This window comes from Falco peregrinus, chromosome 4 (genome assembly GCF_023634155.1).
Source record: "Falco peregrinus isolate bFalPer1 chromosome 4, bFalPer1.pri, whole genome shotgun sequence".
In the NCBI taxonomy this organism is placed as follows: domain Eukaryota; kingdom Metazoa; phylum Chordata; class Aves; order Falconiformes; family Falconidae; genus Falco; species Falco peregrinus.
Window position 1 is genome coordinate 122,191,318 of NC_073724.1, and position 26,000 is coordinate 122,217,317.

Consider the following 26,000-nt stretch of genomic DNA (forward strand, 5'->3'; position numbering starts at 1 on the left):
TTTGTCCACCTCAAAACAGATTATTTGGTGTTTCTGCTGCCACAAACACACCCCCAGAAGCTTTCCTTCTGGCCCAGGCTGGCTCTGACCCTTCATGTGTTGCTCCAATTTTGCTCCTGCGGTCTCACACCGTGTTCAGCGTGCTTTGTCTCCTCTGCTGGGGTTCACTGAAGGGCTCCCAAAGGGCTGATCTCTCCCTGCATTTTTTGTCTTCCCTCCACATACCAGTACATTGCCTCTGCTTTGCATCCATGCCCTCAACATCATTTCTTTAAGAACCCACCAGCCTTCAGCTGAGAAGGTGACCCAGGTAGCTGGGAGCCTCCATCCCAGGTGAAGCCACACGCATCTGGGTGGCACGTCCAGGAGAGGAGCCTCATGCCATGGGCAGGAGGTGGGCTGAGCCTGGCCATGACCCCCCAGCCCAGCGCCATGCCCCTGGGGGAAGGAGAGACGGCAAGCTTGTGTGATGCAGCAGTTCCCATTTAAATGCTCTGATGGGAAGAATGAAAATTTCAGCTTTAACAGACCCCTGATTTCTGGAATTCAGTTCTGTGCTGCTGTGAAAGGCGCAGGCAGAGGGGCAGGGAGGTCTGGATGCTAGCAGAAGGTCAGAGGAGAGCCCAGGTGGTAGGTGGAGGTGGGACAGGGCAGGATGGGAGAGGATGGGTGGCAGGTGGGGGAGGGATGGTGGCAGTTGGAAGTGGGACCGGGCTGCTGGGAGATGGTGGAATAGGACCAGGTGGTAGTATGAGGAGGGGTGGGAAATGGCATGGGATGGGATTAGATGGGATGGGATGGGTGGCAGTGGGAGAACGGTTGGGGTGGGATGGTATGGAAGGGAATGGCATGAGATAGGTGGCAGCTGGAGAAGGGAAGGGAAGGGGGAAGGAGAGGAGGGATGACAGGTAGAAGAGTGTTGGGTTGGTGGGGGGTGGCAGTTGGAAAATGACAGGGCAGGGCTGGGTGGCAGCAGGGTGAGGACCTGGGTGGGAAGGACAGGTTCAGGTTGGGGCAGGACATAGAGACCCCCAGTGCCAGTTGGTGGTGCAGGTGTGGAACTGGGTAAGTCCAAGAGCAGAGTCTTGGGCAAAGCTCAGGGCTGGAGAGTCTGGTGGCAGTTGCAGGGGGTCAACAAGGGGCTGAGAAAGATGGGGAGCGGAGCTGGGCAGCTGCTGGGAGGGATGGGATGGGGCCACAGCTAGGCGAGATGGTGGGGATGGAAGGAAACAGGGTGACAACCCCCTGGGGTGGGCTGAGGCCGGGGGAGGTTGAGGTTGAGGCTGTGCTAATAGAGTCTCCACAGGACTGGCCTGGCCTGGAGGGCCACAGCGATGGGGACAGGGTGTGTGCACCCTCAAAGAGCATGTGGCTCACAGCACTGCTCTTGCTTCTCTGCCCAGGTGAGGGGCAGGGAGATAGGAATATGGAGCAGGGCTGGGGTTCCCCAAAGGGCAGGGTGGAGGCAGGTGGGATGGGAAGCGAGTAGGGGGATGTGCAAGGCATGCGTGGGGTGACAGGGGATGGGAGACATGCATGGGTGGACATGTGCTGGGGGATGCAGGCATGGGGACATGTGTGGAGGGACGTGGGGGGCAACAGGTGGAGGGATGTGGGATGGAGGATGCAGGGTGAGGACATGGGTTGGGGGATATGGGCTTGGGGACATTGGTGAGGGGATGGTAGAATGGGAGACAAGGGCAGGGGATGCAGTATGGGGACGAGCATGGAGGGACATAGGCTGGGGAAGGTGGGCCGGGGACATGAGTGGGGGGACGCATGCTGGGCTCAGCACCTTGTAATTAAAGAAGTAATCTCATTTGCCTCCTTTTTAAAAAATGTCCTCTGGAGTTTCTTGTATCCTAAGCTTCATTAGAAGCCAGCGTTAGCAGCAAAGAGCTGCTCAACCACCTCCTTTATACCTCTCATTGAAGATGGATGGACTTACAAAATATAAATGTACCAAATTTTTCAAACTTCCATTTAAAATCCTCCTTCTCACTCAGGAGTGGGAAATCCTTCATTGCCTGGTGTGATTAATGCCCTTTTCCCTTAAATGCAGAACCTCTTTGAAATTTTGCTGAAACATTTAGAATCATCTACTCCGAAGTCACAGTGCCCAGGCAGCTGGACACAGAGGATGGGACCTTCACAGAGGTCATTTGCTTTTTAGGAAATCTTTTTTCAACCATGGGTCTGGACCTTAGCCTCTTCAGGGGCCGTGGGTGGGTGCCGAAGGGAGAATGGGGCAAGGAGATGGCTCTGGCTTCCCAGCCAAAGTCAGCCTGTAAATAGCATTTTCACTGTTGGATTAATTTCTGAAATTAATCAGTGCCTTGGCTGTTCCAGGGGGATATGTCCTATTCAATAACAGCAGAAGGACACCACCACATCATCCATCTCATGCAGGCAAAGCAATGCTCTTGCCCAGTTTTCCTTCCTCTGTTGTTTTTCGCACAGGGCCATGACAGGAACATCATGGACCCGCGCTGAGGATTTCTGCTTTGCTTTTCAGAAATTTGATAGCCAAGGACATCCCGGTTTTCATATACAGTGCAGAGGGAGACCTGATAACCGAGTTTCCATGTATTCAGGCAAGTTTAGACGTCTGTCAAGGATGCACCGACAGCCAGAACAAAATGACCCTTCTCTTCCTTGCAGGCTCATTCAAATATACCAGTGGATCTAAAGAAGGAATGGCTGTTTATACAAACATCCATCATTTGTTTAAAAAAAGAAGGAAGTTGCATAGAGACTGATAAAAAACATTTCAGATTGGCCATCACACTTGATCTCCCTGTCAAATATTTAAAGTTTTAAACATAATTTCACTCCATCCAAAGAAAATCTGAGAAATCACAAAATACCTCCCTGAAAATTCATCATTATCCAATGATGAGCTCTCAGGCTCCTGCTTTGTCCCTGCCTACCTTCTGTGCCTTCACCTTTTCCTGCACGTGAAACACTCCTTTCGAAGTGGTAAAGGATGGAGTTGGGGAGGTTCTGTGTGTCCCCTTACTGATGCGGGGGTGGGGGACGACTGGAGCATGGGAGCTTTTCCCACAGCCTGAAGCCATGGTTGCACCTTGCAGGATGACTGATACTACAAGGGGTTGGTGGAAGGCTCCCCAGGATCTGTCATCTCCCTCAGCACATGCTTCAGAATCAGGTGGGGCTCTTCCCAGGGGACAGTTGGAGGTTCAGTATCAAATTAACTGGGATGGGGACTGATCTCCCTTGTTAAAGAAGATGCCCTCACTTCTGCGTGAGATGCTTTCTGCTGCATCTCCTTACTAAAATTCCACTCTTCAAACATAGCTGAGATTTTGTTTAGCATTACAGATTTTACAGCATCTCCAGTATAGATTTCAAGGGCAGATATTTCATAGAAACACAGTTTTTAATGAAATTTTTGTCCAAACAATGTGCTTTATAGTCTTCTGGCAGCCTGTAAGCAGGTAGCAGGTTTGACATGCCCAGGCAGTTCAAAGACTTCCTTCAAAAGGCAGCAAACTAAACAAGCACTTCTCGAGAAACTTCCCTCTTCAGGCGCACTTCGTGTCTGGGATGTATTTATTTCTGATACTGCAAGCTCTGAACGTGAGACAGACAGCGTACCCACACAGACATTAACAGTGTCCTGTAAACCGGACATCCCAAAATGCTGTGTTAAACTGGTGGTCACCCATAACCGTCACCAACACCCCTCCTGAAGTCCTTCCTGTAGAACTTAATGACTTTATAATATCAGTCAAAAGGAAAAGAACACCAGTGTAACCTCTCCCCTGAAGATTAAGAGAATATTGAAATGAACCATGCACAGCTCAGCAGACCTTTCCTTATCTATCTCTCTGCAACATTATCAAGCCCAAAACTTTGACCTTCTCCAGAAATACCTGGAAAGTCCTGGGGAGCACAAGCTGCTTTTTTTTCAAAAGAGACTGTCCTAACTTTGAAAACGGCTGATTTTACTTCGTACTATTTTCACTGGCTTTGGTGGAAGTTATCCAGCCTTCCATGCAGCCATCCATGATTTACAGCATCCAGCTGCCCACACTCTGCACTGGCGCCAGAGCCCCCACAGCAAGTCTTCACTTCCTTCACAGCCTGTGTGCAGGGGACTCGCAGGGTGGGAAACCAGCAGTTTTTTTCCCCATTAAAGACCTTCTTGGTAAATGCGCTAGCACAACTGCCTTAGTGAAGTCTTCTGGGTTTCCAGCTCAGTGCTTAATGAGGCCACGTTTTCCTATTATAAACAAACCAGTGATTACGAACATTTTAGGACTAGATAATTCAAACTCTGGCAAAACTAAAACCCACTGAGTCTCTCCTAGAAGACCAGGCATAAGACTGAGATTTGGTAGCCCCACCTGCACCTTCTTTCTCAAACAAGTACCCTAAAAGGTCTCTGAATTGAGGCTTTTGGGGATGCAAACTTACTGGCAGATGCAGCCTATTTAGCTGCAGTGTCTACATGAGGATAAACAGATCTTAAAAGACAGATGCTTCTTGGAAGAGCCATAGCGTAGAGGTTTTATTGCCTTCTCACTTTCATTTAATCTCTAGCGTTCATATGCAGCTTTGGTTTTTTCCCAAAGCTGCATGATTGCTCTCTCAAGGCTGTCTTATGGATCCTAAACCTTAGGCATGTCACTTTTTTTCTATAAAAGATCTTTTAGGTGAGCTTCTTGCACCTTCTCATAGGATCCCGTGAGAAGCAGTGGTATGAATGAGCTAAATGTTTCCGTATCCCCCCTTTCAAAAAACCCAACAAAAACATAAAATATGGGCTGATCCCAATAGCCCTGAACCCCAGAAGTGGCTCCTGAAGCTTCTACCTGCTGCGAGATGCACAGAGCTGCCCTACATCTCCAGCCACACCATGATGAGCGTCCTGTACCTTGTTTATTTTTGTATTTACTAAATAATTTAAGAAGTCATTTAGTTCACATTTCTTACTGACTGCTCTGTTTGAAAATTCGCAGTCGAGTTTTGCAAACTGGAGATCTGAGGTACAAAATCGAGCCTGTGGAGAATTACTTGACGTTTCAACACCTCATCTAACCAAAGGGCATTGGAAGGCAGCTCACGTTGGCTGTGCCAAGTGCCTGAAAAGCACAAGGACCACCTGCCCAAAGATGGAGAAGTTGCAAATGGGCATCATAAAGTCCTTGTTACTGAAGTAAGGACTCCCCATCCACTCGTGTTGATGTTGCACATTTGTGTGTATACGTACAGGTTATGTTAAATGCTGGGAGTGATCCCACCACAGGGAAAATTCCTTTTGTCTTCATAACAGGGAGTTTACACTGTAAAGCATCTGCAGGTTTGCAAGCAAACAGGATTTCTGTAGAGTGATGATGAGCAAAGGACCCTCACACGGTATGGAAACCAAACCTACAGCCATGCCTAAGCATCACACTGTGAAATGTAGACCCTATTTTTTTCTGGAGGAGTGTCAGGTAGCACTTTGACAGGTGAAATCATCCTGCTCTGGGTTTGCTTCTCTCTTGAGATCTCTTCCTGTTTGCCAGTTAAGCTCACAAACCCTGAAAAAAATATTCAGGTCTTAAAAATGCTGGTTGAAATGAAAGTGGAAGTAGCAAATAATTTTTTTAAGACAGCAATAAAGAGGGGAGTTGACATGTCTGTCAGTTCCAGAGGTAAAAGCATCTGAAGGCTTCAATAAACAAATCTGAAATTATTAATTATTTTTAAAGACAGTTAGATAACGTTTCCAAATAAGCTGTGATCAGAAGCTATAGAAGCAATGACTTTCTGTTATAGATAATCTATTGAAAATTCAGTTTTTTACTGCCTGACTCCAGAAATGAAAGTTGTAGACTCGTGGCCCAGGGGTCTGTTCTTCCCTCCAGACCCTCTTCTCATCAGGTTGCCCAGCCAAATAGCCTGGAAAGGAAACAGCTTGAGTGGGGAGGATGCACTCCTGGGATGTGGGTGTTACCAGCCGCTCGAACAGTCTTGAGCACCATCTCATAGGATCATAGGATGACCCAGGTTGGAAGGGACCACAGGAGGTCTCAAATTCAGCCTCCTCCTCCATGCAGGCTCAGCTCTGAGGTCAAACCAGGTTGCTCAGGGCTTTATCCAGTCGGATCTTGAAGACCTCCAAGGATGATGACCACACAAGCCCTTTAAGAAACTTCCTGCAATTGCTTGAATCTTCGTTATTAGTGTGTCAGAAATAGAAGCTCTGAGGATGTAATTCCCCTTTTCTAGAGAAATGTGTGAAGACCTTCCAGTGCTGTCTGTGCTGCCTTTCCCTTACCTCCAGAGGGAACTGGAGGTGCAAGTCCTTGGGGCCATGGCTGGGTGCCTCTCTCCCAGCAGTCAGTTTTGCTGAAATTTTGTGAGCACTGAGGAAGGCGGAAGGTTACATCACCTGTCTTTCTGATGTGACTCCTGATCTTACACCCGATTTGTTTGCTTTTCTTCTCCCTCATTGAGCAGCAGAATCATTTCAAGTGTCATCACTTCATTGCCCTCCTCTGATGGAGTTGTCTGCAAACCTGCCAGCACACCGAGGTAACCACAGGCTGCAGGGACTGGTCTTGAACAGTTTCTGCTCCAGGTCTGGCTCTCTTGGGATTTCATTTAATGCACCTGTAGGACTTGGAAATAAAGATCAACAACTGCTCTCTCTCTGTCTTTAGACAGTATTCACCTTATCGTAAGCAAATCTAAACTCTGCTGCCCCAGTTTGCTTAAATTGCACCAAATAAAAATCTTTAGCAATATCAAAATGCACACATCTGCTGGTTCTTTTCTGTTCAGAAACACAGTTTCTGTGTTTTCAAAGGAAATCAGTTTGTTCTGACATCATTTGATATTGAGATATTACTGATGTGGTGTTTTCAGAAACACCTTTTGTTAGAAAAATAGTTTATTTGCTTTGATTTGTGAATGCTTTTAAAGCCTGTAAGGACTTTTGTCATTGCCGTTCCTACTTTCAGAAGAGCTGAGATAAATGTGTTATTTTGTACCTATGAGTCTGGATTATTTATAGTGACAGCCTGGCCTATGCCAGTGCACTATGATTGAATTTGGTGGAAGAAATAAAGAGTGACATTCAGAGATGCTGCCTCCTGATAATAGTATGAAGTGTTCAGATGAAAGAATTACTTATCAGCTCCCATGGTGGAAATGTAGTTTTATAAATTGCTACAATTTCACTGAATTTCCTGAGAAGCTGCCAAGGAAAGAGGATAATTTGGAATAATAATAAAGTGGTATTTGTTCAACAAAGAGAGGTGAGTGCCCATGCTTAAAGCGACTTAAGCAATAGTATTTTTTTAGGCACATACACTTCTGGAACAGCCAAACCATTTAGAACCATTGCCCTTCTGAGAGACAGCAACTCCTCCTCTCTGCTATCACCAAAACGTAAGGGAACTACTCAAGAGAAATGCTAATGTGTCTTCCTCATTCCCATCTCGGCCAGCGCCAAAGCTACCACCCAGGCTTTTGTAGGGTCATCTTTTTCTCCTCCTTACTTGACCAAGTTCACAGGTCTTCGATGCCCTTATGGTCTCACTGAATGCTCACCCCATATCAGAGATGGGACGATGCTGTCACTGAGCAATAACATGCTCAGAGGAGAATAATAAACCCCCAGCTTGCCCATTAACCAATTGCTACTAGCAATTAACATGCTGGATGTACAAAATGTAGATGTCAATGAGCTTGACCCAGCCCAACACTGGGCAGGTCTTAACTATGGAGCTGCCCATGCACAGGTAAATGTGCAAAGGGCAGCAGAAAGAAATGCTAAAAAACTTATTTCCAGAGGCTGCTGGATCTCAGGCGCAGTGTGTGGTGCCTCTCACCAGTTGTGCCTATCGATGGGCACGCTCCCATTTGCTGTATTACACAGGTGTGCTGGGCAAAATGAAGAAAAACTAAGAACTATTTTTGTGGGTTTCATATGGCTTAAACAACCTCACTTCAGGACCAGTTTTTATCTGCAGTTATCTGTTTATCCTCCTCCAAGTACTGAGCTGCTTGATGCAGGCAGCTTCTGTTGACCCCACTCAATTGTCGCTTTGACGTTGTTTTTTTGGTGCCAAATTTAATGATTAAAAAATGGCCTGAGTGCATGCAAAAGTCTGCAGCTCATAGTGAGCTGATTTAACACAAGCAATGCCAAGTAATCCCCCTGCTACCAAGAAAATCCCACCTACAACTGTGTTCTGTCTCTGAATCTCTCTGCTGTCGTCTTAATTACTTGTTACACTCTTTATTCCTTCTCTAAATGCATAATTACTCCGTGTTTTCCTACTTAGGGGAGATTTTATATTAGTTTGAGTAACACCACTTTTGGTATTTGTGATACAGTGTAAGCTTTAAAGCTCCTGAACATACCTCAACAACCGCCATGCCATTTGTTCACCAGGAGGTTCCTGGTCTCCAGATCCTGTCTGTGCCCACCAGATACTTGGAGCTGGCTCTAATCACAAAGAGCTGCTAAGCATCAGAAATTATTGCCACGGTACAGCTACTGTGTTATATTGAAGGCAGTCCTAGATGTTCAGCACTGTAACGTAGCTCTTCTCCCCTTTCAGTTTAAAGTAAACAGCTACAACGAAACCCTGAAGCTACATCTGTTAATTCCCATAAGAACACAGTGAGTTTTAATGAGGAGTTCAGATCACCGCTCTGCTCCGTCAGCTGTCTAACCCACTCCCTTGGGAAAGAGAGGAATGATTTGTGCCTGACTGCAGCTACTCTATCAGGATGATGTGTTCCTCAACACTATAAAACCCACTTTAACTGTTAAAAAATTGCTTCAAATATAAGCAAAGTCAGTTTACAGAGGATTTTTGAAATCATCCCTTTAAAACACTCAATTGGGAATATGCATTATTGTTACTAAGTGCTTTCTGGTAGCTCACTACAGCCTCCCTGTTCTCTTAACCTCCTTCTTCCTCCAAAACAGCACGAATTTTAAAACAGCGCACGGGTTTTCATCTTCTGCTGCTTCTGCATGAACACACTGACAGGGCACCAGTGCATCAGCTACAAAGCACTCAAAAATTAGCTACATGGAGAGCTCCCTTAAATTACTATAATGCACAAAAGCAAACGCATGCTCATATCTTTCCGCTTTAGCAAGAAACTTGCTTTGCACGAGTATCTGGAGGCAAGCGTGGTGTCCAGGGTTGCTGCACACCCCATGGGCTGCAGGGGATGCCAGCTCTTGTCTTCCAGGTGTACAAGCCCATGAAGCTGCAGATCATTGTCAGTGTGGTAGAGACATGGACCAGGACGGACCAGGTGACGTCTGCCCTGGGTGCTGCAGGTCTTTGCAGAGTTGTGTCAGAGGGATGCTGTCGGTCACATTAATTACGATCACATCCAATTACTGCTGTATGAGGCCTGCGTTTTAATCACTCAGCTCATGTGCCAGCTATGGGGAGATAAGCAGGGAGCAAGACTATTTTCATCTCTTTCTTCTAATTTTTGCATATATATGCTGCTAAGTCTTTTGTCCTGGTGATATCTCGTGGAAAAAAATGTAACGGCTTAATCAGTCCATGTTCTAATCAGCACATATTTGTCATGTAAATTGATACAAGAACTCTCTTTTCCCTTTCACTCTCCTCTTTTGTATTTTTTCCACACACGTACACACAGAGTGTACAGCTCATTTCTAATTTTTATACACTTGTAACTGAATTATTTTAATCTCATTTTCAGTTTTTACTCATTTTTATATATAAAGCCACTCATTTTTAGATAAAATAATTCATTGTTATATGGTTTGCAACTCAATATTTCAATTAAACCCTTTTGCTAGGACAAGGGAGTTAGCAAGGTCTTTAATCACTTATTTCATTCAATTGCTTTTTAAGACCTAGCACCTTGTTTCTGTTTTGTCTGTTCCTTTCTCCTTCATTTTGGGGAAAAGAAACCTTCTGCATAGTCAAATAAGTATCTCAAAATATATTCAATATTTCTTTTTTCAAATTCAATGTATCACCTTACCAGTTTTTGGATTTTTTTTTAATAATGAGGTTGTACTGAAATAGCCTACGGGTCATTCTTCCCTTTTAAGTAGGGAGGAGGCCAATGAGCTTATAAACCGCAGCTCTGCCTCCTTAATACCCCCACCAGCACGATGCATCACTGGTGCTTGCACGCTTGACCTGCGGGTACCAGCCTGGCTGCATATGGGGCTGCCATAGGAGAAACAGGTGGTGCTGGGCTTTTCTTCAACAAAGGAGTGCCTTGTTACCCAAAACCATTATTTTCCAGCTGCAATTCAGTGAACGTATCCCATTACTGAGAGAAAGTTCTGCATTTCTTTAATGTTCACATTTTCCAGCTGCAGTGGCCAGCACTACAAGGAACAGGGGTTTGCCTGGAAAGGGACAATGTGCCAGAAGAACTCCATGGGTGTCGTCTTGGTAAGGAGAGTCCTCGCAGGTTTGCATTGACTGAAAGGAAAAATAAACCTTTTATGTCCACAGTGAACCTTGGCAGTTCATTCTACGTAACTCCAGGGCTCAGGCTTTCACCGATTAGCAGGTACACTGGGCATCTAAGGGAGGTGATGCTGTTCCTGGGTTTGCCGTTTCTTAAAGTAGATGGGATGGTGAAGGAACAGTTCTTCAGTGCTTTCCCCAACTCTTTAGGCGTCCTTTAGTTTCCTTAATTGGTTGTTTGCCAGTGCAAGTCCTCAGCCAGCACAAATTTCACAATTACTGAGCAAAGCGTTGAAAGTCTGTGTCTGAAGTTCTCCACATCAACACACCCCAATCTGAGAAATGTGGCCCTGCGGTTTATCTTTCTGCCTGCAGTTCCCTGGCCATGACACCACCAGCGACGTGATGATGCTCGCCCATGAGACAGGCCACAGCTTAGGCTAAAGTCACTGAAACAGAACAAAGTCTTAAAATAAAAAGATTAGTCAGGATGAGTTTGGTACAATGCTCTGGGTGATGCTCTGTTTGTGTTGAGAAAGGAATGTACTCTGAATAATCAGAAAAGATAAGGTGGGCACCTGAAGGAGAGAAGGAGACCATCGAGTCAGGAAATCGCTGAACAAAGAAAATTGAAAGGTCTACCCCACCTAGATCCCACCTATTGTGAATGGAATGATTAGGTGTCAAAATCAAATGAGTATGTATGTAAAGATGTTGTGTAACCTCTCACGAAAACTGTATAAATTACCCGACTTTTCACTGAAAATTTTGGAGCTAGTTTGTCCCATGCAAATCAGCTAGCTCCCCAATGTTTCACGAAATAAATACCTTTGCTGCTTAAGACAAAATTTGTTTCCGAGCAGTTACTCTGTGCCATTTTGGCATCATCATGATGATGCAAAACAATTTCACAACAAATTCTGCAACTGCAACTGCACCCACAGAAGGTGCATCATGTGAACATCCCCAGGGTAAGTGAAGCTTGGCTTTCCCTGGGTCACTGAGGGTGAGATTTGGGTCGTTACCTTCAGTGGTCCACCTCCAGGTGACCACTGTGTTTCTGTTTCTGTAGGTGGATGCACATGCCCATTCCTCCAAAGCATTTTTTAATCTTCCAAACTTGGCAGAGGAATGACCATCTAAGTTGCCCCTGCTTCGTGCAGATAATTGGACTAGGGCCTTCCAGACCTCCCTTCCAACCTGAATTACTCTGCAATGCTTTATCAAGTGAAAATAGTTCTTTAGATAAGACAAGAGACACCAGTACTCCCTGAGAGACAAACCCACAGAAAACTTGTCTTCCTTGGATCTTCCACTGGTCACAAAATATTTATCTTCCATCTGTTTTTTCCAAGTGCTGCTTGGTTTTGTCTTCTAAATAGCAGGAGCTGCTCCTCATACCTACTCTCTAGATATAAGACCATCATGAAGAAAAATAATTGCACTACTTAATTAATGTCTCCTGAAACCTGTGAAGAATATTTGGTAGACGTGAGCTTCTGTTGTTTTAGCATCAAAGAAACCATACAATATCGCAAGAGCATTCTTGCAATGGTCAGTGTACTGCTGATAACACAATGTCTTTAAAAATTACTCATTCCTCTCAGCTCTAGAGCTCTGCCCAACACACAGTGAACTTCAGCAGGCAGTGAATGTTGATTCATCACAGATTTGCTTGCTTCTGTCACCAAAACTGGGAATCAAACTTCATCACACCAGCGCAGCATTAAGAAGCAGGCGCTCCTTTATTTGCAGCGCTGGGTGCTCGGTGGCATCTCCACACATCAAGCACACCTGTGTAAATTTTACCGTTACATTTATACACAAAATTACAAAGTCGTACACTCCCAATTAAATGATTGGTTAGACATTTGCATATAATTGTAATATTTGCTGTGTCATCCTTTTCTGTTACTACGCTTGCGCAGGGGAAGGGTCTTCACCTAGGCAAGGGTCTTCTTGACCTGTGGGTGCAATTTTTAGTGTTATAATGAAGGGAGTTCACTTCAGGACACCTTAAAATTTAGTTTTGTTGCCAGATTGGAAGGCTGGATATCGGCCCTGCCAAGCTGCCCAATAACTCATCCTGTAACAATAGAACCTGGGTGCTCTGGTTGTGGTCTAGAGAGTAAAGACTAAGGGTATTATGGTCTATAGCACGGGGACTTCAAGTAACAGTCTCGGATAACAAGCAGTACAGCGATTCATACGTCATTGGTTTGTAAGTGCTAATATAATTCTAACACGGAGGTTAACTCCTTAAAATCAAAATGCTCTTATAACTAACTGTTACATAAACACAAAATATAGAAGTTTCCTGTATTTCGCAGTATATCTGGTCTGAGAAGATGCATAAACCTAACTGGAAACTGCTCATGCTTATGTAGAAAAGAAATAGTTTAGAAACACTGAAATTATCTCAGACAAAAAACATCAGCAGGAGCAGCACAGTGAGGGTGTAAGGACAGAACTGACAAACCTAGCACAAGCATTGGTGTCATGGACCAAACATCCAACCATCACAAGCCCTGCTGAAAGGAAAGAGATTTTAAAATCTCATTTACATTCCTGCTGATTTTGAGCTTTTGGAGAAAATCCAGCAACACTGTATTTGTAGAGGCATTTCAGATTCAACTTGAAATGCAGAAATAAAACCACAAGTTTCTCTTCTGGAATATCAGCAGTCACCATTTGCAGTGTCAATTTCTGTAAGACAGCAAGGACTTTAGTCCCTTATACCTTCCTCCAGTCCTTATTCTGTCTGACTTTTTGCAAATTCAAGTTGGTGTTCTTCATCTTATACACTTTTGGGGCATTCCCTAAGATTTTGCCACGTGGCTTTCAGTAATATGGGCCATCCCCTCAGGAAAAACCATTCAAAACTCATTTTGTGGGCTTTTCTTTACAATTTCAGCCAGCAGAAAAAATCTGCAGAGAAGTTAGGAGCATATGTGATCTCCCCAAGTACTGAGATTGCTCTTCAGGGACTTGCCCCATGGATGTATTTAAGCAAGATGGGACCCCATGCAGTGACAAGAACCACTGCTACAAGCACTGCCACAGCCACGAGGCACAATGCGAAGCTTTATTTGGCAGAGGCAAGATGTTTCAACCAAGGAACTGCCAGACCATCTCATGTGGAATTAGCCCTCATCTTCAGATAACACTGCATCTCCTGGCTCCTCCCTTCTCCCTGTCCCCTGCTTTGAAAAAGTCTGTTTTCTCTGCACTGAAAGGTCACTCTTTAAAAGGCAAGCAGGCTTAGAGGGATGGGCCAGCTACTTAAGAATATAAGTATTTGCATAAAGAATACTGCAGAATACTTTTTAAACACCCTGTGATTTTACAACAATACCTATATAAATATACATATAGCAACGTATATGTAAAATACAGTATTGGACTTAATGATCTTAAGGGACCTTTCCAACCAAAATGGTTCTATGATTCTGTATATTTACAACAGTTAGGGTAACAGAAAAGGGCTTTTCTCAAGCAGTAGTCATGGCAGTGCTGTTTAGGAACACCCCATGCCTAGTGTGTGATGGGAACAGCAGATGTGGCCACCCTCGCGCATTTGGCAGTAAGAGGGTCCCACAAAGATGTGCCGGAGACAGTCATTGAGGTCACTTCTGCGTCTTTGAAAGTGACCACAACCTATAATTCGTGCATCTAAATTTCCCCCAGTTCAAACTGGAAGCATGCATGTGATTTCTGTGAACACCTGCCCACATCCTCTCTCAGACTACTTCAATTCTGTAGGAAGTAACGAAGCTTCCCCAGCGCACGTGTCCCGAAGCTGCGGCAAAGCAGATCTGTTCTGCACTCCCTCCCTGGTGACAGCAGCGATGCCACCACCATCTGAGTCCCAGGTTTCTCCATGAGCATACACAAGTGTTCTGTAAGTAAAACCACAGTTCCTCTGTGATCTACCATATTCACATGAAGTTTGGACTTTCTGGGAATCCCTGCACATGAAGACAGTAGTATTTCCCACGAAAGGCATTGCTGGGACAGGCAAGAATATTGATAAGGCAGAATATTTTTGTCATCATGTTGACAAAGGAATTGCCACGTAAGCATTTTGATGATGTTAAAGCGGTGACCAGTGATCTCAGCCACCTCTGCAGGACAGCTGCGGAGTCTGGCTGTTGGTTTTACTTTGAGAACATTCTGGATGTTTGAAAACCTGTAAAAACACATGATGGGAGTCCTGCATTGACCACAGGTTCTCCACATTTTCCCTCAGTACTCTGTTACTCTTACACAACACTTTGTCAACATGAAAGTGTTTTGGAAAAACAGGGAGTCCCCTGGGTTAGAGATGGTTCTGCCTTACTGAAATCCAGATGTCTGAGCTGCTTCTGACATCTAATAGGAATTAGTGTTGCTAATACTGAATATAATGGTGGTGATTCTGGTTTCACAGTAAATGTTAAGATATAATGACCTGTGTCACATAGCAAGTTAGACTTAAAGAAAAAGAGAAAGAAAAAAAAAAACAGGTTTGGGAAAGATTTTAGGCTTTTAATCCAATTTTATGCTCCATATTATTCTGTACAAATGACCATTCTGATCATTGGTTGATCTCTTGGTGGCAAATCTGTTCATTGAGCCACTTTGTTCTTACACTGATTTTCCTGGTCCAAAAGAAGACCAGAACCAAAAGAACAGGGGGACAAAAAAATGTCCATAAAACATGGCAGGTCAAATGCAAGCCATGGCCAACTAGAAGAAAACGACACAAAAACCACTGAGGGGGTTACGGGGGAGCAATTGTCCCTGCCTCTCCATGAACGTCTCCTTTTGCTCTGCAGCCACCCCCCGTGCCCCGCTGAGCTGCCTCAGTGAGGGGAATGTTCAAGGCAACCAATATGGGAACTGTGGCTGGAACCGGACGTACTACACTAAATATCTGGAAGAGTAAGTGCTGGTTACTCGTGGTTACTGGTGTCCCAGAACACTGTTTCCAAGGGAGTTACAGCTTTAGCATTTTTTGGTTGGGATTAGGCACAACAAGAGAGGCAAAAGCAAAAACAGTGTCAGGAAAAGGAGTGCAGCTTTTTGTACGACTTGGAGGCTCTGCTAGGCTTTTCTGGTTGGTTTTCATAGAGGAAGGAATGATGTGCAAGCATTCCCCTACAGTCAAAGTAGGGGAAAAAAGTGCATGGCAACAGGAGGAATTTGAGGGAGCATTTCTTCAAAATGGGTTTTTCCTGTATTTTACTTTCAACCCATAAAGTTAAGCGAGGATGGGGATTTTTTTACAGGATCTTCCAGGTTCTTCTTCTTTGCTTGTCCGGAACAGCCTTAAATCTTATCTCCCATGATCAACAGAAGTTCAGAGCACGACACTTTCCAGTTTTCCTGCAGTAAGGGGTCATCCCATCACCAGGCAAGGGCTGGGGTTTCCTATTCAGTTTGAGAACAGGTTCTCTAACCCTTTTTCTCCTTTAGCATTATTTCTTTTCATGTTGCTGCCATGCACAGCAGCCGTCAGGCAGTACATCTTGACAGACATCCCTAGATAGGACCTTGCTGTAGAGTGCAGTCCCTCAACCTTTGAACTCATCGCTCCCCAAGCCCTCCTCTGTGGACCTGTCCTGAAAGCAGGACCTGCTGAGAATGACCCACATCTAAGTGCAGATGTGGACAATCATTCAAAGGAAGGAGACTGTTTACCAGCACCTTGGAGATTTGCAGTCCATATGCACATTAACATTCACTCAAAAATATGAAGTTGCTAGCACCTAACATTTTTTCATGCTTTCGCTTTGGCACCACCAAGGAGGGGGACATTGCTGTCATTAGAGGAGACACTAGGATGCAAATTCAGAATCTGAGATAATTTCCTATTTTCCTGCTGAGCACTACACAGGCAGCACCTGAGCTTCACTGTTGCCGCCTCTGGGCAGAGATGAGTTTCTGAATAACTACATCCAATTCTTCCTGGCATAAACAGCGGTATTTTTCAGGCAGTGTATAAAATTGGAAACACACATGAAAAGTGAGGGTCAAAAAGGCAAATGGCAATATCTCTGCAGCTTCTAGAGGGATACCCAAAGGGCTGTGCATATGAACCCAAGGCACTGTCGCCAACTGGCATAGGAGAGTCTGTGGCAGTACACAAGGTCTTAACCTCAGGAAAGGGATGGTTGGATGCAAACTGCCGAAAAGGATTGATCCTGGAACAGCTGGAACCTATGACTGTGCCCAGGGCTGCTCCAAGTACATGAGCTGAAACAGGCCAAATTTGTACCTGGTTGTGTACCAGCACCGTGGATCACCACACCCTCAGATGTCTCTACAAACCTCACAGCAGTCTGTCTATCCCAGGAGTGTTTCGTGAGGAAGAGTGCAGTGTGCTAACATTAAAAGAGTACCAGTCAGACAAGACAGCGAGGCTGTCAGCCTTGAGGCAGACCTCCTGAACGATCAGCTCTGCTGGGGACTCCAGTTTCACCTGGCTTCAGACGTTCCCCGGCAAGGGATCAGTGAAAGACGGCACATCATGCAGTAGAAACAAGGCACCCTTAGAAAGGTAGCAAGGTATATGAATAGTATTAGGACACAGACTGAATGGAAGGATTATGTTCCTAAGGAGATGTTCTTGATCTCTGATACAAACCCCAGAGTACCTTCTGTTAAGGCCTCCTTTAGCAGCTGAAAAATAGCAACATCTTGTATTGGTTTTCTGGTTTTTCCCTCAGACTGAGTGGCTAACACGATAGCTATGTTTTGGTAGGGTTTTTTTCCATTAGAAGGGAAAAGTAGATTGCACTCTTCTTGTGAAGCTACTAAGAAAATTCAAAGTTTACTTTTTACACACACAAAAGAACTTGAATTGTTGTTCCAAGAAGAAGACTCACTTCTTCCCTTTGACCCACACAGAAGACCGAATTCCTGTCAAGCTGGTGACATACTAAAGGATGAGCTTCCTGCTATTACATGGCTGGGAAAATATTTCTAAGAAAAACAGAGGTGCTGAGTTCCACCAAAAGGGAAGGAGCTGCTCAGTGTTGGCTTCAGTAGAGTTCTCCTTTTAGGACACATGAGTTTCACACCACCAAATGCAAACATTAATTAAAAAAAAAAAAACAAAAACCCAAAAAAACCCAACACTTGCAAGGCAAAAAGTTGAAAATATATCTCCTTCATTCTCCTTCTGCACAGAGAAGATGCGCTCATGTCTCCTAGAGCTAGGAAGATGCTCCAAGTTACTCACTGCACAAACAAAACAGCTTCTGGAGTTCCAAGGTCTTGTTCACATCATGGACTGGATAGGACAAGACTGGAGTTCCTGAGCCACAAGCTGCTGGGAGCTGGAAAGCACACTGGGGAAATAGGGTTGCATTTATGTACAAAGATCAGGATGGCTGTGCAGGGTTAGTCCAAGAGTGGATCCAGCCCAGAATCCTCCACCAGTCTCGGGCAGGTACCTAGGAAAGGGTATGAACAGAGCAGTCTCCTGAGGTAGAAGTAGGGTTTGTGCATTTTGTAACACTCAACAGGTTAGTTCAGTCTCCCATTTGCTTGGTCTTGAACCTGGAACCTGAGTTTTTCATTCTGTGCTCCCCTACTGCTTGTTTGGAGAAAGGAAAGTCTTGAATTAAATTAAATGAATGACTGAAGAGACTTGGCCCACTGTTTCTCACTGCTTTTATCCCTGTTGACCAGTCAGTGCCCTTTCCTAGTATATGTCATTTTACCATTTCACTAATACAAACCTGCCTCTTTCTGCAGATACGTGTAAACAGGACATGCATCAGCACAGCTTTCCCCAACAATGATAATAGGGAGAAAAAATGCAATGGCAGAGGGGTAAGTGAAAAACATCCAAGTATGCTTTGAACAGCAGAGTATATACAAAGTGTAAATTTGCCTCTCAAAAGCAGTAGTAGAAGTCGAGAATAATTCCTGCTTCAGCAGCACAGAGGTGATTTTGGTTTTCACCCATGACTGTCCTCCCAGATTCTGCTCTGGCCATCCACAGCTCTTCATATCAGTGTTTGTTGGTTACTTTTACCATTTTTTTTCTTTATTCCCTCAAATACTGTGAAAACCAAGTTCCACACCATAACACTTCATCCTTCATTGCATCTGTCAGTGCTACTGAATTTAAATTAGGTGGAGCTGGAGAGATCTTCTAAAAAATGCATGCTTAGTTCTGTAACTTTGCTTTCCTTACAAATACCACAGAAATGGCAATATTGGCTGCTCTTAGTCTTACGTAAAACCTACATATCAGACATTAATACTGGTAGAATTATTTCACATGTGGATTTTTTTTTTTTTTGTGACATCATTTATGAGGTATCTGCTTCTTTCCAGACAGATATTGTTGTAGAAGAGCAGAAGATCTGCCTGGGTGTTAGTGTGGATGGATGCTAAGGGAGAATAGTGGAAAGATTTGCCATCATCTGTCCTTTATCTGCAATATCACTGAGGACCAGTAAGAAAAGTACTCCCTCAACCAGTAACTGGGAAGGTCTGAGGTCTGCTTTTCTCCTGCTCTGTCACCAGCTTTAGGTGGCTCAGTCCATCATAAGTTATGTTCTTGGCAACAGTGTTCTCAAAGTACTTGGAATAATCACGTCTTTTTCTTGTCTCCAGAGAGAAAGGCTATAACCCAAAACCCACACACTTTTGTTGAGAAGCTGTTCTCCAGACTAAACACACATCCATGAAAATCAATAATTTTTGCTCTGTGTGGTTTGGGCTGCACAAATAAGTGAAGAAATCTAGCCTCAACCCTGTCTCCCAGGAAGAGAGAAAAAAAGTTGCTTGAAGCAGAGCAGCTGTGTTTGGGTGGGAAACTCTCACTGCCTACATGGGCAGGCAGGTGTGAGACGTGGGGGAGCAGAGCTACAGGTCCATACTACCAAATGATAACACAAACCTGGACTAATGGCATATGATAAGAAATCGGCCGATGAGCATCTAAAGACTCACCTCTGCATCACCTCATCATGTGCCTCTGAGAGAGGCTGGCCCCAGACCCGCACTGCAGCACGACCCAAAACCAGGGCGGCAGCCCCAGGGGAGCTCTCCCCTCTGCTGCCGCGCCACAGTGAGGATCCTCAGGATGTTGGGCAGCCCTCTGTATTGGGTTTGTGTGGCAAGGTTTGGGTAGCGGGGGGGCTACAGGCATGGCTTCTGCAAGAAGACGCCAGAAGCTTCCCCAACATCCAATGGAGCCCACGCCAGCTGGCTCCCAGACAGACCCACCGCCAGCCAAGGCCAAGCCCACCAGCAACAGTGACAGCATCTCCAGGGTAACATAGTCAAGAAAGGGGAAAAACCCAGGGTAACAGCAACTGCAGCTGGAGAGAGGGGTGAGACTGTGTGAGAGGCAGAGCCCTGCAGCCCCCCCAGGGCAGGAGGGGCAGGGGGGCTCCAGGCGCCGGAGCAGAGATTCCTGGCAGCCCGTGCTGGAGCCCCCGGCCAGGCAGGCTGTGCCCCCAGCCCATGGAGCCCCCGGCCAGGCAGGCTGTGCCCCCAGCCCGTGCTGGAGCCCCCGGCCAGGCAGGCTGTGCCCCCAGCCCATGGAGCCCCCGGCCAGGCAGGCTGTGCCCCCAGCCCGTGCTGGAGCCCCCGGCCAGGCAGGCTGTGCCCCCAGCCCATGGAGCCCCCGGCCAGGCAGGCTGTGCCCCCAGCCCATGGAGCCCCGGCCAGGCAGGCTGTGCCCCCAGCCCATGGAGCCCCCAGCCAGGCAGGCTGTGCCCCCAGCCCATGGAGCCCCCGGCCAGGCAGGCTGTGCCCCCAGCCCATGGAGCCCCCGGCCAGGCAGGCTGTGCCCCCAGCCCGTGCTGGAGCCCCCCGGCCAGGCAGGCTGTGCCCCCAGCCCGTGCTGGAGCCCCCCGGCCAGGCAGGCTGTGCCCCCAGCCCATGGAGCCCCCGGCCAGGCAGGCTGTGCCCCCAGCCCATGGAGCCCCCGGCCAGGCAGGCTGTGCCCCCAGCCCATGGAGCCCCCGGCCAGGCAGGCTGTGCCCCCAGCCCGTGCTGGAGCCCCCGGCCAGGCAGGCTGTGCCCCCAGCCCATGGAGCCCCCGGCCAGGCAGGCTGTGCCCCCAGCCCGTGCTGGAGCCCCCCGGCCAGGCAGGCTGTGCCCCCAGCCCGTGCTGGAGCCCCCCGGCCAGGCAGGCTGTGCCCCCAGCCCATGGAGCCCCCGGCCAGGCAGGCTGTGCCCCCAGCCCATGGAGCCCCCGGCCAGGCAGGCTGTGCCCCCAGCCCATGGAGCCCCCGGCCAGGCAGGCTGTGCCCCCAGCCCGTGCTGGAGCCCCCAGGGGAGCAGACCCCCACCCGCAGCCCGGGGAGGATTCTACACCGGAGGGACCCACGCTGGGGCAGTGCGTGGAGGACTGTCTCCCGTGGGAGGGACCCCGCTGGAGAGAGGAAGAGTGTGAGGACCCTTCCCCTGAGGAGGAAGGAGCGGCAGAGACAGCGTGTGATGGACTGAGCGCAGCCCCCGTTCCCCGTCCCCCTGCGCCGCTGGCGGGGAGGAGGCAGAGAAGTTGGGAGTGAAGTTGAGCCCGGGAAGAAGGGAGGAGTGGGGGAAGGTGTTTTGAAGATTTGGGTTTATTTCTCATTATCCTGCTCTGATTTGATTGGAAATAAATTGACTTCCCCAAGTCGAGTCTGTTTTGCCCATGATAGTAATCGGTGAGTGATCTCTCCCTGCTCTTATCTCGACCCACGAGCCTTTCCTTGTATTTTCTCTCCCCTGCCCAGCTGAGGAGGGCAGCGGTGGAGCTTCTTGGTGGGCGCCTCACGTCCAGCCTGGGTCAGCCCACCGCACCCTCACTGAACCCCATGAGAGGTTCAGCTGTTACAGACCATGAGTGAGAACCAAGGAACACAGGAGCTAAGTCATCCAGCCTGGAGAGGACAAATAAAAGTGCAAGCAAGGGAGTCACAGTCCTATCTTGAAGGAAAACTTGTAAATTTTGAAGCACATGATGGTGACAAATTCATTTTGGACACATTTGTGAAATATGTTGTCATGACAGAACGAACATTTACAAGAGCAGGGCAGGTCTGCAATTAATAAAGAGTACAAAAGTGCTTTCCAACTTTGAAATTAAAATGGCTTCAGAAATGCAAAAAGCACTCCTACTAAGTTGGAAAAAGACAACTATAACCATCTTTCACCTTCCATACGCTGTCATTTCTTCCCTGCTGTCTTTGTAGCATCTCTTCAACAGGACCATCACCTCAGCGATGGATCAGAAGGTCCCACTGCCCTCACTTCACCAACACAGCAGACACCTAATGATTGGTACAAGCCACACAGTCCATGACAGCCTGTGACCAGGGGCACCAGCCCATCACCTTCACACAAAATAGGTTGAACATTTCCACAGTAGCAGCTGAAGCGGAGCAACAAATTCATCTTAGGATACATTTCATCCAGCCTGTCCCTGCTGTGCCCACCAATGAACTGTACTAGCAGGCTGTTTCCCCAGAGAAATGCAGGGCCATCTCATGATTCCTGTATTTTTCATGCCATAAAATATGTGTTTTCTTTTAGGTGTGCAACAATAAGAGAAAGTGCCACTGTGATTTTGGATGGGCCCCTCCGGACTGCAAGCTGGAAGGATTTGGAGGCAGTGGACAGTGGACCACCTCCTTCTTTGCACAGTAAGCACGGTGGGGTGGGATTGCACTGCCTATCTTAGCTTTATTTTTTCTTTACATGTTCAGCACCTCTCCATCCATACTTTCAGATCGCTTTAGACTTTGCCCAGGCATCTCTTTATCCCTTGCTGTTTAGTCATGTCAGATTTTTTTTTCTCTTATCTTGCCTTCTTTTTTATCATTCCGGTTGTGCTTGCCTTGCCTGACTCTATCGGACTATTCTCAGGGCACCCACAGGAACTGCAGATCGATTCCATTAAGCACAGGGGCCACGCAGTCAGAACCACAGTTCAGTAAGGAGGTTGGTGAGGGGTGTTGTTTTGAGCTCATCAAAACCCTCTCAGGAGAATTTTCCTCTCCTCTTAACACAGATATCCAGCACAGCTCCAGTCCTGAGAGGACAAGGCATAAATAAATATGATCCTGGCACGTACCTCTGAGAGGTATACTTCTGCCTTCCTATACGTCACTTGTTCTAACTTGCTGATTAAGACATACCATGCTGTCACTCAGCAGTACTCCACAAACCCATCAGCACCTGACAGCTGACAGCCTTCAAGCTCTTCCCCGATCCTCTTTGCTCATTACTTCTGCTACTGAGGAAGAACTGTTAGATCTTTCAGCTGTTTAGTTGACCAGGCAAATGGCAAGTTGCTCAGGCAGTAACGGGCCCACTGGCGCTGCAGAAATAACTCTCTTGAGCAGATAACAGTTTGCGTGCCAAATCAGCTGTTCTTCAAGTATCCAGCCATTGTGGTATTTTACCTCTCTGCATGGAGGGGAAGGAACCCAAGCAGCAATGTTCTGCTGCTCTCAATTCATGGAGAAAGGCTGATGCCAAGTTTTAGGTTTCTACTAGGGTCTTCTTAGCGGTTGCTTGGGTGTGCTGTGAGAAGTCAACCCTTTTACACTTTCCCTATGAAAAACCTCTCGTACTTTATATATATCCATACAGTAACTACATGCTGAAGCCTCAGCTATTAACTGAAGTAGGTGTTCGACTCATGTTACTTTTCCTTCAGCGTTATATTTGGGTATTTCTTCATCTGTGATCAGGGAAGCACATGGGAAACCTTCCTGCTTGGTTTTTATGCCCTCAAACTCCTTACCATGCAGTCCCAAAGACTCCCCGTTTCGTAGCATCGCTTCTGCCTTCACACTGTATACCACAGAATCATTCAATGCCTGGGGTGGGAAGGGACCCCTGGAGCCCACCCAGCCCAACCCCCTGCTGAAGCAGCTCTCCCAGAGGAGGTTGCACAGAGCTGTGTCCAGGTGGGTTTTAATGCCTTCAGAGCAGGAGACCCCACAGCCTCTCTGGGCAGCCTGTCCCAGCACTGTCACCCTCACAGTAAAGAAATTTTCCTGTAGTAGAATGAAGCTGGGTTAAATTATCATTGATAATATACAGCTGTGGGTTGGCTTCAGCGGCAGTGGGTTGGCCGATGTAGATAAGGTGCAGCTGTGGCTGGTTAAGTGGTTGAGAGCCAATGAAGAGGGAGCAGCTGAGGAAGAAGGGAGAGAGGAAGAAGCAAGAGAAGAGAGAGTGGGCTGTTGATGAGGTGAGGAGAAGGCAGCAGAGAGACTGGTATGAAGAGTATGTTGGTATGAGATGGTAAAAGACCTTTTTGCAGCTTGATAGTTTGGAGAGTGCTGTGACATTTTTCCTCATATTCAAGTGGAAGTTCCTGTGTTGCATTTTATGCCCGTTGCCCCTTGTCCTGTCGCTGGGCACTGCTGAAAAGACCCTGGCCCCATCGTCTTGGCACCTGCCCTTAAGATATTTGTAGGCATTGGTGAGGTCCCCTCACAGTCTTCTCCTGTCCAGCCTAAACAGGCCCAGCTCCCTCAGCTTTTCCTCCTAAAGGAGATGCTCCAGCCCCTCATCATCTTCGTAGCCCTCAAGGGGTTTTATTGTTTCTCAGACAGGAACACTGGTAGCTCCCGAGTAGGGAGTGGTGGAGGTGCCATGGAGACCCAGCCCAAGAGCAGAAGGGAGGGAGCGTGCAAGTGAGCATCTGCTCATTTGGGACTGTACACTCATGAATATCTGAATTTATACAGCAAACCACTGTTCCTACTAGTGTTTTGTCATGCCGGAAATGCCTGGTGTGCACAGAGCATAATGTTCTTTCTCTTTTCCAATCCAAGTGTTGAAAGCTTCAAGGAATATGGGAAAAGCTGCCAGAATGCTACTTTTCCTCTTCTTGATTTTGTACAGCAGAAAGGCCAAGAGAGTTGCCGTTGCTCAGTGGATCCAAAGGTAGGCAAAGCTCCACTATTCTTTACATCACCTGGCAAAACTGAGGCACATTTAATAGTTTCCAACTGAGATTCTCAGCATCCCTTTCCACAAGGAGCCTTGCTATGAGTTCACTGTGCAATGCCAGCCACCATTCTTGCAAATCAAGTTCCTCCTGCTTCAAAGACAACCTGCAGGGTAATGCAACGAAATGTGCTCCAGTCTGTGAAGGGGACTCTGTCACAGCAGCCTCTTATCCAGAAATAGCAGCTACAGCTTACAGTTTTCAATCCTTACTGGCATTTGGGGTTTTTTTTAAGTTTTTCACAGAAATTTTGAAACAAAAGTTGTTGTCTAACTTCAGGATATTTTTTCATAAAATTCAGCTTTTTCTAAATGCCTCTTCCTTTTTTCTCCTTTGGAATGTTTAATCCTTTTTTTTTTTTTTTTTAAACCTTTTACTTTGTTTTCATTTTTTTAATTCACTGAAAAATGCAAACAGAACTTGATAAAGAAAGATTTTAAAATATGTGTATGTAGAGGATAAATGCTTTCTTATCCTCTTACTACATCGCACATTTTTCCCAGGTCAAATGGATTTATAAGCTTAAACGAAAGAATATGGGAATGTGACTGTAGACAGGGAGAATGTTCAAAATCCCAAACCAGAAAATGAACGATGACATTTCCCTCTATAATCTCTGTGCATCCACATGCATCAGATTTGCTGGGCTAATTTATTCTGCCAAGAAGCAGGAAAAAATACATGGAGGTTTGTTCTGCTCTTTGCAGCAAGACTGTCTAGTACCCAGCCACCTCACGTAGTACCAGTTTAGGTATCTCTACCCTTTGTTACTATCTCCAGAGCAGATGCAATAATGCTTTCTCCGTACCACAGTGTTGTGCAGTATCTCTGGATCTCAGGTGAGAGACAGGATTGAATTTATGTCATAGTTCTATTTTCTTATCATTTTACATTCACATGTCAGAGAACATGACTTCAAAAAAACACAAAACCAAAATTTCTAAGGTGCTTGTCTGTAAACTAAAGCATCTTATTCTGCATTAAATCACCATCCAAAGGTCATGTTCACAGAGCACTTTACCTTATATAGGTTGCAATCTGGAAGACAGGAAAAAAATCATAGTACCACTCCTCCTCCTCAAGAAGTGTGTTCTCCCACCTCCAATTTAGAAATGACATTCTTGAAGAATGTCCTCCTTCAAGAAAACTTCTCAGTATTTTCCAAACATCTTTTCCCTTTCTTAGTAATTCTTGCTCTCCCAGTTCTTCCAGTGCAAGTCAAAAGCTGCCAGTGAGAACAGACCCAAAAAGCGTGTGCAGCATACCTGCAGAAAATTGTTTAATTGTTTTGGTTTATGTCAAAAGACAGTTTAGGGTAAAAACACAAAGTTCCTATAAATAGAAGTGCATTCAGACTGACTGCTTCAAGAGCTGGCATTAGCATGACAACATCATTGAAGAAAGCAGAAACAATATACGAGCCCTTGTCAGAAAATAAGAATTTTGTCTACATTTGTCATACAAGATCTCTCCCAAAATGAGCAATGTGAGGTGGCAGGCATCATAGTGTCCTGGCAGGGAGCTGCCAGGCAGGGGGTCAAGTTCAAGCCTCTACTCTGGTCTTGGCCATGGGGCTTTTCTGTGGCGCCTGT

At 46.3% G+C, this 26,000-nt stretch overlaps 1 pseudogene; it reads left to right on the top strand.

The window, feature by feature from the left end:
* The first annotated feature begins 383 nt into the window (after positions 1-383).
* LOC101919920 (disintegrin and metalloproteinase domain-containing protein 24-like) lies at positions 384-24,742 on the top strand (annotated as a pseudogene).
* The last annotated feature ends 1,258 nt before the right edge of the window (positions 24,743-26,000 follow it).